Source organism: Myxine glutinosa, chromosome 4, assembly GCF_964187855.1.
Source record: "Myxine glutinosa chromosome 4, kmMyxGlut1.1, whole genome shotgun sequence".
Lineage (NCBI taxonomy): Eukaryota > Metazoa > Chordata > Myxini > Myxiniformes > Myxinidae > Myxine > Myxine glutinosa.
The window spans coordinates 200,678,055-200,694,721 of record NC_136264.1 but is presented as its reverse complement, the minus strand read 5'-3'; the positions used below and the strand labels follow the sequence as shown (position 1 = coordinate 200,694,721).

Below are 16,667 nucleotides of genomic sequence, written 5' to 3'. Positions count from 1 at the left end.
GATATATATGAGCTTTCGTAACGCAACCCATATGAATTCCGGTCAAGAAGAAACCCCACACCAAGGATCCGGAATAATCAATAATATATTCCCTGAGCAATCAACAACCATCAACAATGCACAATCAATATTACAAAGATGCAAACTCATCTACACTAACTCTAAGATGGCCATCTTATATATTCCTCACGTGAGCCCCACTCCTGACTCCCTCCGTGGTCAATGTCTCTCACAATGTCTCTCGTCTCCGCACACGGGCGGTTGAACGAACCCCGGGCAGACGTGCTCCAAACGTGCCGTCTCGTACCGGGGACAGCTGCTGCAGCGCCCCTCCTTGCCAAGCAACGGGGCAAAATCCAGCGCGGCTTCCAACGCGCGCGAGGCCCCAAAGTGCGACCCGTACGCGTCCTTGTAGACGGGGCAAACCAAGCGCGGGTTGCAACGCGTGCGAGGCTCGACGTGCGACCCGTACGCGTCCTTGTAGACGGGGCAAACCAAGCGCGGTTTGCAACGCGTGTGAGGCTCAACGTGCGACCGCTTGGTTCCGTGCACGAACTCACGGGGACTTGACGTGTCAAAAGGTAGTTACGCGTCCAGGTAACTCCTCTCGCCAAACGGGTTTCGGAACGCCTCTGTTTTCCACGCAGCGCGAGGTCGATTCCACCTTTTGTCGTCGCGGGGCGAGGAAGATCAAGAAGAAGACTCGTCCTGTTCCCTCGTGTCTTTTCTTCTTTTCTTTTCGGTCACTTCCGTTTCCGGCCACTTCCGTTTCCGGCCACTCCCTCCGAAGGGCTCCTGACCCTCCAACCACAACAACTTAATATACTCCACACGGATAAGCAAAGACCTGAATGGTAATTCCCATACCTTCACATAAATATGTAACACAGTACTGTCCATGAATCGAGTTCGATATCAGTTTACATCACTTTCAAGGATCAATTTATTTGTTTCGAAATGTCAAATGTGGTTTTTTTCTTTTAAAGGTCACATTAACAAAATCTAGAATAATTTCAACGTAATTCCAATGAACTTTTCGTTCTAAAACATCTTGAAAAGTAAGTTCATCCCCACAAAAAAAATATTCCATATTAAGTGCCAAGTCTGTATATTAGGCTGAGTATATACCACATATATATGGTATATACCACAAGGAACTCGAAGAAGAGGAGACAATATACCAAAGGTACATTTATGTCCTAGCTTGCACAACAACGTTGGACCAACATTGGGGCAACGCGAAAAACAAGGTTGGGCCGACGTAAGTTTGTCCCAGTGGGCCAACTGTGGTTCGACTTTGGAAGGGAACGCTGGCCCAATGTTGGGCCAAAGTTGAAAGGAAGCGTTTGCCCAATGTTGGGCCAATATTAATCAGACATTGGAAGGGAGCATTGTCCCAACGTTGGGCCAACGTTGGAAGGGAGCATTTGCCCAACGTTAATCAGACGTTGGAAGGGAGCATTGGCCCAACGTTAATCAAACGTTGGAAGGGAGCATTGGCCCAACGTTAATCAGACGTTGGAAGGGAGCATTGGCCCAACGTTAATCAAACGTTGGAAGGGAGCATTGGCCCAACGTTAATCAGACGTTGGAAGGGAGCATTTGCCCAACGTTAATCAGACATTGGAAGGGAGCATTGGCCCAACGTTAAGCAGACGTTGGAAGGGAGCATTTGCCCAATGTTAATCAGACGGTGGAAGAGAGCATTGGCCCAACGTTAATCAGACATTGGAAGGGAGCATTTGCCCAACGTTAATCAGACGGTGGAAGGGAGCATTGGCCCAACGTTAATCAGACATTGGAAGGGAGCATTTGCCCAACGTTAATCAGACATTGGAAGGGAGCATTTGCCCAACGTTAATCAGACGGTGGAAGGGAGCATTTGCCCAACGTTAATCAGACATTGGAAGGGAGCATTTGCCCAACGTTAATCAGATGGTGGAAGGGAGCATTGGCCCAACGTTAATCAGACGTTGGAAGGGAGCATTTGCCCAATGTTAATCAGACGGTGGAAGGGAGCATTGGCCCAACGTTAATCAGACGTTGGAAGGGAGCATTTGCCCAACGTTAATCAGACGGTGGAAGGGAGCATTGGCCCAACGTTAATCAGACGTTGGAAGGGAGCATTTGCCCAACGTTAATCAGACGGTGGAAGGGAGCATTGGCCCAACGTTAATCAGACGTTGGAAGGGAGCGTTTGCCCAACGTTAATTAGATGTTGGAAGGGAGCATTTGCGCAATGTTAATCAGACGTTGGAAGGGAGCATTTGCCCAACGTTAATCAGACATTGGAAGGGAGCGTTGGACCAACGTTAATCAGACGTTGGAAGGGAGCATTTGCTCAATGTTAATCAGACGTTGGAAGGGAGCATTTGCCCAACGTTAATCAGACGTTGGAAGGGGAGCGTTGGCCCAACGTTAATCAGACGTTGGAAGTGAGCATTTGCCCAATGTTAATCAGATGTTGGAAGGGAGCATTTGCCCAACGTTAATCAGACATTGGAAGGGAGCGTTGGCCCAACGTTAATCAGACGTTGGAAGGGAGCATTTGCCCAACGTTAATCAGACATTGGAAGGGAGCGTTGGCCCAACATTAATCAGACGTTGGAAGGGAGCGTTGGCCCAACGTTAATCAGACGTTAGAAGGGAGCGTTGGCCCAACGTTAATCAGACGTTGGTAGGGAGCATTTGCCCAACGTTAATCAGATGTTGGAAGGGAGCGTTGGCCCAACGTTAATCAGACGTTAGAAGGGAGCGTTGGCCCAACGTTAATCAGACGTTGGTAGGGAGCATTGGCCCAACGTTAATCAGACGTTGGAAGGGAGCATTTGCCCAACGTTAATCAGACGGTGGAAGGGAGCATTGGCCCAACGTTAATCAGACGTTGGAAGGGAGCATTTGCCCAACGTTAATCAGACGGTGGGAGGGAGCATTGGCCCAACGTTAATCAGACGTTGGAAGGGAGCATTTGCCCAACGTTAATCAGATGTTGGAAGGGAGCATTTGCGCAATGTTAATCAGACGTTGGAAGGGAGCATTGGCCCAACGTTAATCAGACGTTGGAAGGGAGCATTTGCCCAACGTTAATCAGACGGTGGAAGGGAGCATTGGCCCAACGTTAATCAGACGTTGGAAGGGAGCGTTTGCCCAACGTTAATCAGATGTTGGAAGGGAGCATTTGCGCAATGTTAATCAGACGTTGGAAGGGAGCATTTGCCCAACGTTAATCAGACATTGGAAGGGAGCGTTGGACCAACGTTAATCAGACGTTGGAAGGGAGCATTTGCTCAATGTTAATCAGACGTTGGAAGGGAGCATTTGCCCAACGTTAATCAGACGTTGGAAGGGGAACGTTGGCCCAACGTTAATCAGACGTTGGAAGGGAGCATTTGCCCAATGTTAATCAGATGTTGGAAGGGAGCGTTGGCCCAACGTTAATCAGACGTTGGAAGGGAGCATTAGCCCAACGTTAATCAGACGTTAGAAGGGAGTATTGTCCCAACGTTGGGCCGACGTTGGAAGGGAGCGTTAGCCCAACGTTAATCAGACGTTAGAAGGGAGCATTGTCCCAACGTTGGGCCGACGTTGGAAGGGAGCGTTAGCCCAACGTTAATCAGACGTTAGAAGGGAGCGTTGGGCCGACGTTGGAAGGGAGCGTTAGCCCAACGTTAATCAGACGTTAGAAGGGAGTGTTGGCCCAACGTTGTGATAGCTGGGGCTCATGCATCACAACAGGTGAAAATAAATTAACAAATCCACAAATGCTGCTTTTGCATCATTTTCCTCGAGTCACCAATGACATTTGGGTGAAATTTGAAATGACATCAATGAAAATGACATCAATCACCTCTGGGTGAAATGACAATGCATCAGCAAATGTCATTTTGGCTTTGACTTCAGCAAGTCATAACAAGTTACGAGACTTCATTTTAATCCTCTTTACCTCCGGCACCGAAGGTGAATTGAGGTTATGTTTTCACCCCTGTCTGTCTGTTTGTTTGTGAACAGGATATCTCAAAAGGTTGTGGATGGATTCGGACGAAATTTGGTGGACTGGTTGGGTGTGTGTGACAAGGACAAAACCATCTGTCTGTTGCTATATATAATAGCAACAGACAGATGAGGGTAAAAACATAACCTCCATATGGCGAAAGTAAATATAGCAAGGTAGCCTTTTGATCCTTTACCTGTTTTATCGATATTTCAAAGCATGTGATCACTCCTATGTGATGCGTACAACACGTAAATCCATAATGTAACATGTATGGGTTTTTGTTCTTGACTAAAAATGAATTACCTGAATTTGAGGTGAAACCCCCTTTTTCAGCCTCTTGTAGTGGGTGGGTCCAGATGGGTAACACAACCACATGAGACCTTGCTGTCCTGATGCATCGTACCAAATTTGGTCCATATCGGTCATGTCGTTTATGAGGAAAATATGTTGTAGTAAATATGAGGGATGAGGGGAGGGAACCCATGGGCCCTTTCCAGGGGAGATATGGTCATGGAGAGCACAACTTAAGGTTAGGGCATGGTCCTGATGCTTCGTGGTGAGTTTGGTCTGGATCTGTCTAGCGGTTTTTGAAAAGATTTTTGAATGAAATACCAATATTTGGGGCAAACCCCCCCGTTTCACCCATTTATAGAGGGTGCATCCAGATGGGAAGCACAACCACATGAGACCTTGCTGTCCTGATGCATCGTACCAAATTTGGTCCATATCGGTCATGTCGTTTATGAGGAAAATATGTTGTAGTAAATATGAGGGATTAGGGGAGCGAACACATGGGCCCTTTCCAGGGAGATATGGTCATGGAGAGCACAACTTAAGGTTAGGGCATGGTCCTGATGCCTCGTGGTGAGTTTGGTCTGGATCTGTCTAGCGGTTTTTGAAAAGATTTTTGAATGAAATACCAATATTTGGGGCAAACCCCCCCTTTCACGCATTTATAGGGGGTGCATCCAGATGGGAAGCACAACCACATGAGACCTTGCTGTCCTGATGCATCGTACCAAATTTGGTCCATATCGGTCGGGTAGTTTGTGAGGAGGACGGCTGGACACCGGGACCTACTCTGAGGTTATTTCAGAGAAAAAACCTGACAACTGTGTTCGAAATGATATAAAAGATATGTAAAATATATAAACTTCTTTATCGTTCTTCCTCAAAATCCCCTTGATATGTGTTCAACCTGACCGGTACTGACCTGCTGTTCCGCTCTGTCCAAAGCAGTCCTGTTACAGGACTACAAGTAGCTTCAGAATTTAGATATTTTAGAAAAATCTGATGAAACTACAACACACTTATAAAAGTGAATGTCCCCAAAAGACTCAATATTAATATTAATTGTTTTTATTGTTTTTTTTTAAAGAATGTACCTTCTTCTTGTGTTATTTTGTTTTTTATTGCCTGTCACAAATGATCTACTAATGTGTGTTTTCCCAACATTCCTTTAAAAGAACTCCCCCTGATACTGCATGTGTATTGGTGAGAGATAAGAGCATAGAGAGCAAAATAGATTGTGATGTACTTGTGTGGTGGAGCTTAGGTCTTCAAAGACATCATTTGAGACAAATTATTTTTTACAAGGAAAGATAGTTGTTACAAATATACAACGTTTTCGAAAAGAGAAAGTACAGTACATGCATTTTGTTTGTGCAGATATTAGTGGCCAGGATGCATGTGTCGATACGAATTCGTGGTACGTGGTTCCGGGTCCACGTTCGTCCCGAGCAAACTCTACGTACATTCGCCGAGGAGACTCTTTCAAGATGCGACAATAACTTAGCAAAGACTACATTGACCTTGGCCCTGTTTCGGCGGCGCGTTGGTGCAAATCTGGAGTTGCTTGGGCTCCAGGAGAAGACTGGAGTGGTCTTACAGAATGGAGATTTTTTACTGCTTGGTGAGCATGTATTATATATTTTTATTCTAAATGTTTAATTCCTGAAGTAAGGTGGAGATTTCTTCTTCAATGCAATGAACAAACATATTTGTTTGATTCCCTTTCTCTATCCCAAACAGTTAACCTTATAACCTAGTTATTCCACTTGACTTATACCACTTTCCACTCTCATGACAGGTGTAACTGAACACAGCAATACCAACTCAAACCTATACAAGTTATGTAAAATACCACGCTACTGTATACAAACATAGGGGCAATACCCCTGGCACTCACCTGGAAGAATAAACAGTATACTGCACTGACTAATGGTATTTTAAACAAATTTAAATGGTTGCTAGAAGACAGGGCAGCATGTGGAATCATACTAACATAATCATAAGATTTTAAACAAACAAAGAAAAAATAACTTATTTTGGGGGGCAACCGCCCCCCCCCTCCCCCAACCCCATATACCTCCTAAGACCCCAATTTTTCTAATGCCCTGAACAAACATTGGTATATCATGGGTGATTAAGGTTGCGGTGAAGTTTCAAACAAGAATTCAAATCTTGTGGAATTTTTTGGTGCTTGTGGGAAACTTGCCAAGTAGCGCAGAACAAGCACGAGTATAAAAATTATTTAAATAACCCTCGAGGAGTCAAACAACAATTATTCATCAGTGTTAAGGCCAACTGTAGAGTGTCTTTGTTTTTAAAACTTTAACAGAGAGATTTCAATTGATGCCAGTTTTTATGCCTCCCTTTGTCGCCCCCTCCTCCCCCCCCCCTGTCGACTTCCTTAGACTTTGATTTCCTTAGTGCCGTGAACAAACTTCGGTACATCACGGTTGATGAAGGTTGTGGTCAAGTTTCATCGAAATAGTGAGTGTAGTTTCAGAGGAAAAAGCAAATTCCTATTTTCGGGGGTCAAACGTGGATCCACTTTGACCCTGGTAAACCCCCTTAGACCTCGATTTTTTTTTAATGCCGTGGACAAACTTTAGTCACAACCCAAGAAATATAATTTGTGCCAAATTTGGTCGCAATCCCATCAGCGGTTTCGCAGAAGAAGTTTCAAGTGTTTACGGACGGACTGATGGACGGACGGACAGACTGACAGACGGACAACGCGCCATCACATAAGCTCCACATAAGGTACGACAGTTTTTAACTCGCACCATCCATCGCCAACTCAATGAAAGGGGGTTCTGTGGTAGGAGACCCTGGAGGACCCCACTGTTGAGAGAGAGAGACATAAGAAAGCATAAGCATCACATAAGCATCACATAAGCTCACAAGAACTTCGTTCCAGGTGAGACAAAAAAAAGAAAATGAAAAGGAAGCCTTTTATTTTTGTAGTTGAAAGAGTTAAAAAATGGGAGGTTATACATTTTTCTTAATTGCAAAAATAAAAAAATTAAAAATTGGGAATGATCGAGGCAGCGGTCTGTGGCCTATACACTCTGTGGCCTATACACTGCCTGGGTTCATTGTCTTGTCTGATTGAAAATATATATAATTTTCTGGTAGTTTTGGATTCATTTGAAACAAACGTTACTTATAATCATTTATTCTCTTTGAGGAGCGTTTCCATGTTTGTTTCAGGATGAGACAGACAGACTGCATTAGCCTATTATATATTTAATGCCTAGACTGTAGATATAGTCTTGGCCAAAAATATTGGCACCCTTGCACTTTTTTCAAATAACTCACAATTTTCTCGAAAAATAAGTTGGAATTGACGAAAGTATTTGGTCTCCACAATTCTTTATTTCACTGTTAATATTACAGGACCTTTGTTTTTGATTCAGAACTTAATATATCCTTTTAAATCAGGAAATAAATAGAAATGGCATTGACAAAATTACTGACACACAAGATTTAATATTTGGTAGCACAGACTTTGGATAAAATAACTGCAGCCAAGTGCTTCCTATAGCCATGAATGAGCTTCCTCCACCTCGCTACTGGGAGTTTGGCCCACTCTTCTTGTGCAAACTGCTCCAGTTCTCCCAGATTTGAAGGATGCCTTCTCCCAACTGCTGTTTTCAGATCTCCCCACAGGTGTTCAATGGGATTTAGATCTGGACTTATTGCTCGCCACTTCAGAACAGTCCAGTGTTTTGTCTTGAACCATTCCTGGGTGCTTTTTGAAGTGTGTTTGGGGTCATTGTCCTGCTGCAAGACCCATGAGCTTCGACGGAGACCCAGCTTTCTGACACGGGGTTGAACATTGCGCTCCAAAATGCCTTGTTAACCTCCTGATTTCATGATGCCATGCACACATTCAAGGCACAAAGTACCAGAGGCAGCACAGCGACCCCAAAACATCACTGAACCTCCTCCATGTTTGACTGTAGCGAAGGTGTTCTTTTCTTTGAAGGCTTCATTTTGTTTTCTGTAAACATAGAGATGATGTGCTATACCAAAAAGCTCTAATTTGGTCTCATCTGTCCACAGGACATTCTTCAGGTGTGTTTTGGCAAACTCCAGTCGGGCTTTCTTATGTCTCTCTCTCTCAACAGTGGGGTCCTCCAGGGTCTCCTACCACAGAACCCCCTTTCATTGAGTTGGCGATGGATGGTGCAAGTTAAAAACTGTCGTACCTTGTGTCTGAAGGTCAGCTTGAATCTGTTTGTAAGTTGATTGAGGTGCTTTCTCCACCATTCAAACAATCCTTCGCTGCAATCTTCGATCAAGTTTTCTCTTGTGGCCACGTACAGGGAGGTTGGCTACAGTGCCATGGGCCTTAAACTGCCTGATAATATTGCGTAAGGTGGACACGGGAACATCAAGGTCTCTCGAGATGAACTTGTAGCCTTGAGATTGTCCATGCTTGGCTACAATTTTTGTCTGACCTCCTCAGACAATTCTCTGGTTTTCTTTCTTTTCTCCATGCTCATTGCGGTACACACAGTGACACAAAACAGCAGAATGACTCCTTTTGTCTACTCAAACTGGTTGAATGAGTGATTTTTATATTGCAGGCACCTGCAACTCACCATAGGTCAGTTCATTTCCAAAGTAAAAGAGAATCACCTGCTTGAAATCTAATTATTTCTAACAACTTTTGAAAGGTTCCAATTATATTGTTCGGCCCATTTTAGGATTTCTGTGTGGAATAAGCTAAGATTGAGTATTTTTTTCAGCTTTTTTTGTCTTGTTACACTGCAAACCAAATAAATACATATGTGGATACCAAAGGATTTTTTAATGTCAACAATTATCTGGAAGAAATGGTGCATTATTTGAAAAAAGAGCAAGGGTGCCAATATTTCTGGCCACGACAGTAGATAACACAGCTACTTGTTGAATTTATATTTGATTCTGTAAATTGTTTCTGAACAACTTAAACAACAGTTGAAGCCATCGTTTTATTATAGGGGTTAAGAGGAGTGTGGGCCCACTAATGAATAGGGGTGAAGAGGAGTGTGGCCCACTAATGAATAGGGGTTAAGTGGAGTGTGGGCCCATTGAGGAATTGGGATTAAGAGTGTGGACCCATTAAGGAATAGGGGTTAAGATGAGTGTGGACTCATTGAGGAATATCACAGGAGAATTGATAAATGATATAGGGTGGGATGGCAAGATTATTAAAGTTTTCTCGCTTCTACATTTACATGAGAACAGTCAAGGGAACTTCCAATAGCGGAGAGTATCTATCTCGAGGGTGACTAAGGGATTTTAGAAAATATATACGTAGGAGTAGAGGAAATGAAGAAACAGCAAGACAAACTAAGGGATGATAAAGCTCCAGGGCTGGATAATATACATCCTAGACCTGGAGTATTGCGGGAGGTGACGGGGCAGATAAGCATGGTGTTGGTGGATGGGACAGGTAGCGGAGGATTAGAGAGTAGCAAATGTAACACCGTTATTTAAGAACGGATCCAGAGAAAAATTGAGGAACGATGGACCTGTTAGCTCAACTTCAGTGGTGGGGAAGGTGTTGGAAATGCTAATTAAGGAATGGATAGGGAAACATTTGAATTATTTCAAACTAATTAAGGCAACAGCATGGTTTTACGAAAGGGATATCATGTTTAACAAATTTATGTGTATGATGTAGTTTCTGATTGGGTGGATGAGGAAAGTGCAGTGCATGTTGGTTATCACTTTGGGGGTTGTTAGCCAAGGTGAGGGCTCGTGGAGTAGCTGATCGGGTCACCATCTGGATTGGAAACTAGCTTAATGATGGGAAGCAAAGAGTGGCTGAGAGTGGGAGAATGTTTTGCTGGGAGGAAGTAAGTAGTGGGGTATCTCGGGGGTCAGATCATTATTAGTCCCCTAACTATGAGCAACACACAGGGAATTACCAGTGACCTGGTACTCAATGTGCCAACCTTGGAAGGATGACAGGCTGAGTCAACCCACCTGGTGGTAATTCAGCAATCGACCAGGATTCGAACCCAGGATCCTAGGATCCCAAGCTGGCACCCTAACCGCTAAGGCAACACCGGGCTAGACTGTACATGATTTTGGTGAGGCCTCATCCAGAATATTGTGTGTAGCTTTGAAAACTGGACATCTAAGGATTTAAATGTCTGCTGCTCTTCTTCTGCTCCAATCGGCTCATCTGATCATGTGCTTCTTAAAGTGGACATCCCTCTGACCATTCTCAGAGAGCCTCCTCAGCGTCGACGAGTCTGCCACTTCACTCAGGCCAACTGGCACGGTCTTCAAGCAGCCATCAATCATCTGGACTGGTCTCCCATCTCTACCGCCTCTGACATCAACTCATCCTGGGAATTTTTCCAAAGTAAATTGCTCTCTCTCTCATGCACAGATTTATCCCATCTCGCCTTCAGTTGTCATACCCTTCCTCCCGTCCATGGTACACGGATTCTTGTGGTGAGGCAATTGCCCAGAAACAACTTGCCTTCGCCTCCTGGAAAGCAAATCCAACGGAAGGAAATCTCTTTTCCTTTCACAAAGCCCGAAACAAGTGTGTGTCCACCCTCGGGAGAGCCAGGAAACAATATCTCTCCACTCTCAAGACCGAACTCTCAAACCTGTCTCCCTCTTCCAAATCCTGGTGGCGTCTGGTCAAATCCGTTTCTGGTGTTTGTTCCCTCTCCATCCCCTCCCTTACCTCAAACAGCTACACAGCTGATTCCACACGTGAAAAAGCTGAATGCCTCAACTCTGTGTTTGCCTCTAAATCTTGTGTCCCAAACCCATCCCTCTCTGTACCCACCGTACCCAGTCATACCCAGCTGTTCCTGGACTCTGTGTCCTTTCCTCCTGACAAGGTGGAAAAGTTTCTGTCAACCCTCGACTCTGATTCTGCAACTGGACGTGACGGCATCAGCCCACGGGTCTTAAAATCGTGCTCCGCCGCTCTTTCACTCCCTCTCTCTGTTCTCTTCACCCTCTCTTTTGCTCAAGGTCATCTGCCATCAGCTTGGAAATCAGCCAACATCACCGCTTTACACAAAAAAGGTGAAAAAACAGATCCTTGCAACTACAGACCAATCAGCCTTCTCCCAGTTATCAGCAAAGTCATGGAATCCATCATTGCTTCGGATATCAAATCTTTCCTCTTCTCAAATGGCTTGATCTCTGATCATCAATTTGGTTTCAGACCAGGTCATTCTACTCTGGACATGCTACTTCTGCTGTCTCAACAATGGATGGAGGTCCTCAATGCCAAACAGGAAATTAGAGCTGTCTCCCTTGACATATCACGTGCCTTCGATACGGTCTGGCACCCCGCTCTGCTCACCAAACTCTCCTCCTGTGGTATCCATGGAAATCTCCACGCATAGCTGGCGGACTTCCACTCTAGTCGTAGTCAAACGTGTGGCCCTGAATGGGTTTCTCTAATCTTCCCTTCCTGTTCAGGCTGGAGTTCCCGAAGGCAGTGTTCTGGGCCCTGTGCTTTTTCTGGTCTTCATCAATGATCTCTCTGACTCTCTTGAAAATCCTCTTTATCTCTTTGCTGATGACTCCACTCTCTGTCGCTCCATTCCTCATCCCTCAGTTCGGCAATCTGCAGCCTCTTCACTCTCTGCAGACCTGGACAAAATCACAGACTGGTCAAACAAGTGGAACATGTCTTTCAATCCTGACAAATCACACACTCTTACTATGTCTCTCCGAAAAGACCGACTGGACAACCCTCCCATCCACTTTCTGAATAATCCTCTCCAAGAAGTTATGTCACTCAAGCTTTTGGGTCTCACTATCTGCCATGATCTTTCCTTGGAAAACCACATTTCAAATCTGGCCTCCAAAGCCAGTCGCCGACTGGGCATCCTCCGTCGTGCGAAGTCCTTCCTTGGCACACCTGAGCGCCTCACCACATACAAGGCTTTCATCCGCAGCTCGATGGAATACTGTTCTCCCCTCTGGGCCGTTGCTCCTGCCTCACACCTAGCTCGGCTTCACGCTGTTGAAACCAAAGCTTTCAAAATCATTGGAATCTCCCGCGATGAAGCTAAGTCCGAGGGCCTTTCACTTACTCACCACAGGCAGGTTGGTGGTCTTTCTGTCTTCTACCGACTCCTCTCCGGCCTTGCTCCCCCAGCTCTCTCTGGGCTCTGTCGCCCAAATATTACTGCAGGTTGCACAAGATCTGCCTGCAACCCTCTTATGGTTAAACTGCCAAAATCAAGACTCGCTGCTCACCTTCCCTCCTTCATTCCTCTTTTCTCCCGCCTCTGGAACAAACTCCCTCACTCTCTTCAATCCCACTCCTCCATCCAGGTCTTTAAAACAGCTGTTCACCACCATCTCTTATCTTCCCCCATCCAAAACCTTGATCTTTTCTACCCCCGCTAATTTCACCCCAGATTCACTTTTTTGAAATACCAACTTCCTTCCTGGGAAGTCCTTGCAGTGTCCTTTTGTTTTATACTTCTCCCACCCCCCCCCCGTCCCCCCACTTCCCACGCCTCCTCCCCCAAGCCCTCCCACAGATCTCCCGATGTCCCTGCTCTCAAATGTTGTGTTTGTGTGCATCGCCTTCTCTCCCCATGTTGTCTACCACTACCCTTATTATATGTTTTGTGTGTCTGTTTGATTTTTTGTGTGATAAATGTTAGCTCTTTCACAAGCCTCGATCCTGTATTCAAAAAAAAAAAAAAAAATGCTGCCATAGAGAGGTTATAGTGTCGAGCAACTCGATTGATTCCAGGACTAGCTAGACTAAAGCTATGATTAACGTTTGAAAGGGACAGGCCTTCATACATTGGAAAGGAGGCGATTGTGAATGGATCTGATTGAGATGTTTCAGAAAATGAAGAGTGTGGAGTTTTTCAGCAGAGTGAACAGTGTTAGGACCAGGGGCCGCAGAGGGTATAGAAGATGGGAGTCAGGATAGTTTTAAGGCAGGGGTCCTTCAGTCGGAGAGTGGTTAATGCATGGAATGGTGTTCCAGGAAAGGTAGCGGCAGCAGAGGGAGTGGATAGGTTTAAATGAGATTTTGATAGGTACAAAGATCCATGGGAGACAGATGGGTATGGAGATATTGGTGTATGCTTGGATCGGTAACATTACTGGGGTTGGCGTATCTGTTGATGGACTGATTGATACAAATGATGTGTTGCAGAGCAAAATGGTGAGCAACCTTCAGATGATTTCTCCTTTTCCTCCTGGGACCGAACACTTTTACGGTAATGCTGCATTAATTATGCTGGAAAAAGACTTTAAGAAAATTAATATATTGTGTACATTATTTGATTACATGCAGAGGTTTTTATTCTGATACTGCATTTATTTTGTATCAATGTGATGAATCATTAGACCAAAGGTTTAGATGGAATGTGTTCATAGAACACGATACCCCACATGCTGTTCAGGTATATCCTTCAATTGAAATGAAATAATGATTTTAAAGATTGTTAAAAACAAATCCAGAAGTTTAGCGCTACTGAAGCAGTTTTATACAATTTATTGATTACCATATGAAGGATGGAGGCTTTATTGATTACCATAGAACGCAGTTTCAATTGGCATCGTGCATAGCCATATCGGTGGCCTCTTCTTCACCCCAACACTGCACCTGATCACATGCCACGCCCACTTCCCAGGAGCTGTGCTTGATACCCTCTCACATACCACGCCCACTTCCCAGAGGCTGTGCTTGACACCCTCTCACATGCCACGCCCACTTCCCAGAGGCTGTGCTTGACACACTCTCACATGCCACGCCCACCCACTTCCCAGGAGCTGTGCTTGATACCCTCTCACATGCCACGCCCACTTCCCAGGAGCTGTGCTTGACACCCTCTCACATGCCACGCCCACTTCCCAGGAGCTGTGCTTGACACCCTCTCACATGCCGCACCCACTTCCCAGAGGCTGTGCTTGACACACTCTCACATGCCACGCCCACTTCCCAGGAGCTGTGCTTGACACCCTCTCACCGTCTCACGTCTCACATGCCGCACCCATTTCCCTGGGGCTGTCCTTGACAGCTCCTATTACATACACCACACCCTATAGAACACGTCTAACTCCTGAAAAACTGGAGGTTCTTGAAAGTATTATAAAGTCAATTTGCGTTCTACAAGTTTCACGTATGTAATTCATCTATATATCTATCTATAATTCCAGTAATCTCTGTACGTTTGTACGTTTGTACGTCTGTACGTCTGTACGTCTGTACGTCTGTACGTTTGTCTGTGACCGCTGTTTCTCGACAACTACCGGTCCGATATACTTGAAACTTGCCAGGTATATTGCTGGGGACCCGAGGATGTGCCTTTTCAAGGTTTGAAATTAATCGGACAAGTACTTACCGAGCTATGGCGATTTAGCCGTTCGCCGTTCGCTTTGCCGTTGCGAATGGACCAAACCATTCATGTAAATAGAGGGGGGGGGGGGGGGGGGGGTTCTGTGGTCGTTCGCTTTGGCTTTGCGAATGGACCAAACCATTCATGTAAATAGAGGGGGGGGTTCTGTGGTCGTTCGCTTTGGCTTTGCGAATGGACCAAACCATTCATGTAAATAGAGGGGGGGGGGGGGGGGGGGGGTTCTGTGGTCGTTGCGAATGGACCAAACCATTGTTTTTTTTTTGCAGTTTTTTTTTTTTTTGCAGTTTTTTTTTTTTTGCAAGGAACGGGCAGTACGGGCACGTCCTAGCTTATATATAGTACGGGCATGCCCTAGTCTATCTATAATTCCAGTAATCTCTGTACGTTTGTACGTTTGTCTGTGACCGCTGTTTCTCGACAACCACGGGTCCGATATACTTTTAACTTGCCAGGTATATTGCTGGGGACCCGAGGATGTGCCTTTTCAAGGTTTCATATTAATCGGACAATTACTTAACGAGCTATGTCCAAAAAACGATTCAACCAATCAGAGAGCAGCGAACTAGCGCGTGTGCCGAACGTGGCGGACACACTCTGCCTCGGATGGCACATTTGAGAGCGTATTCATTTATTTCACGTTTGCAACTATGTTGGCGTTAAACTATGTTTTAAAACTAATAAAAACGAATTTGCGATTCATTCGCTTTCCTGCGCGTTTGTGCACGCGATGGCGATTTCTTTACCAAACTCCGGAAGCCGTTCGCTTTGGACCAAACCATTTCATGTAAATAGAGGGGGGGGATTGTCACCGTACTCGCAAGCCGTTCGCTTTGGACCAAACCATTTCATGTAAATAGAGGGGGGGATATAATTTTAGATATAGATCTATCTATAATTCCAGTAATCTCTGTACGTTTGTACGTTTGTCTGTGACCGCTGTTTCTCGACAACCACGGGTCCGATATACTTTTAACTTGCAGGTATATTGCTGGGGACCCGAGGATGTGCCTTTTCAAGGTTTCATATTAATCGGACAATTACTTACCGAGCTATGTCCAATAAACGATTCAACCAATCAGAGAGCAGCGAACTAGCGCGTGTGCCGAACGTGGCGGACACACTCTGCCTCGGATGGCACATTTGAGAGCGTATTCATTTATTTCACGTTTGCAAACTATGTTGGCGTTAAACTATGTTTTAAAACTAATAAAAACGAATTTGCGATTCATTCGCTTTCCTGCGCGTTTGTGCACGCGATGGCGATTTCTTTACCAAACTCCGGAAGCCGTTCGCTTTGGACCAAACCATTTCATGTAAATAGAGGGGGGGGATTGTCACCGTACTCGCAAGCCGTTCGCTTTGACCAAACCATTTCATGTAAATAGAGGGGGGGAGGGATATAATTTTAGAATAATTTTAGATATAGATATAGTACGGGCAATGCCCTAGTATATAAAACACAGTTTTGTGTGTGCGTGTGTAATGTTACCGATAGGACTCCGAAACGGAGAGGCTCACGTGCTTGATATTTGGCACAGACATGGCCATTGAGCCTGGGACGAACATGGCTGAGACCATATTTGACGAGATCCATATTTTTTATTCATATTTACGTCAGCGCATTTCAGCGAAGTACCCGCTATTATCTCAGCCCGGTGCCAGAGCTCGCTGATTCGCTCAGAGCGATCACGTGATGTTCCATCCCGTCACACGTCACACGTTTGCACGTAATTCAGGACGAAAAGCGATTACGGTTTTTCACCTTCATGCGACCGTGTTTTGTGTCGATTTTGTGCGATATGAATTAAATTTTAATTCATATTTTCGTGTTTACGAATTCGAATACGAAGGATTTTCCCCTTTCAATTTCGAATACGAATCAAATACGAGCTTGAGTCGAGAGGGCGAATGTACGGGTCTCCCTTCCCCCACCCAGCACCGGCAATGCCGGGTACTTCTGCTGGGATCACGTGATGTTCCAACTTTGCCGCCATAAATCTCGACAGTTATGCGTTCGCACG

General features: G+C 45.2%; 1 long non-coding RNA gene across 1 annotated transcript in view; it reads left to right on the top strand.

The window, feature by feature from the left end:
- Nucleotides 1-13,653, top strand: part of LOC144891571 (uncharacterized) — a 33,941-nt gene extending 20,288 nt beyond the window's left edge. Inside the window, exons 2-3 of the long non-coding RNA XR_013623005.1 lie at nt 5,663-5,906; nt 13,440-13,653. This is a non-coding gene — a long non-coding RNA (uncharacterized LOC144891571). The remainder of the gene's footprint in view (nt 1-5,662; nt 5,907-13,439) is intronic.
- Nucleotides 13,654-16,667: the final 3,014 nt, after the last annotated feature.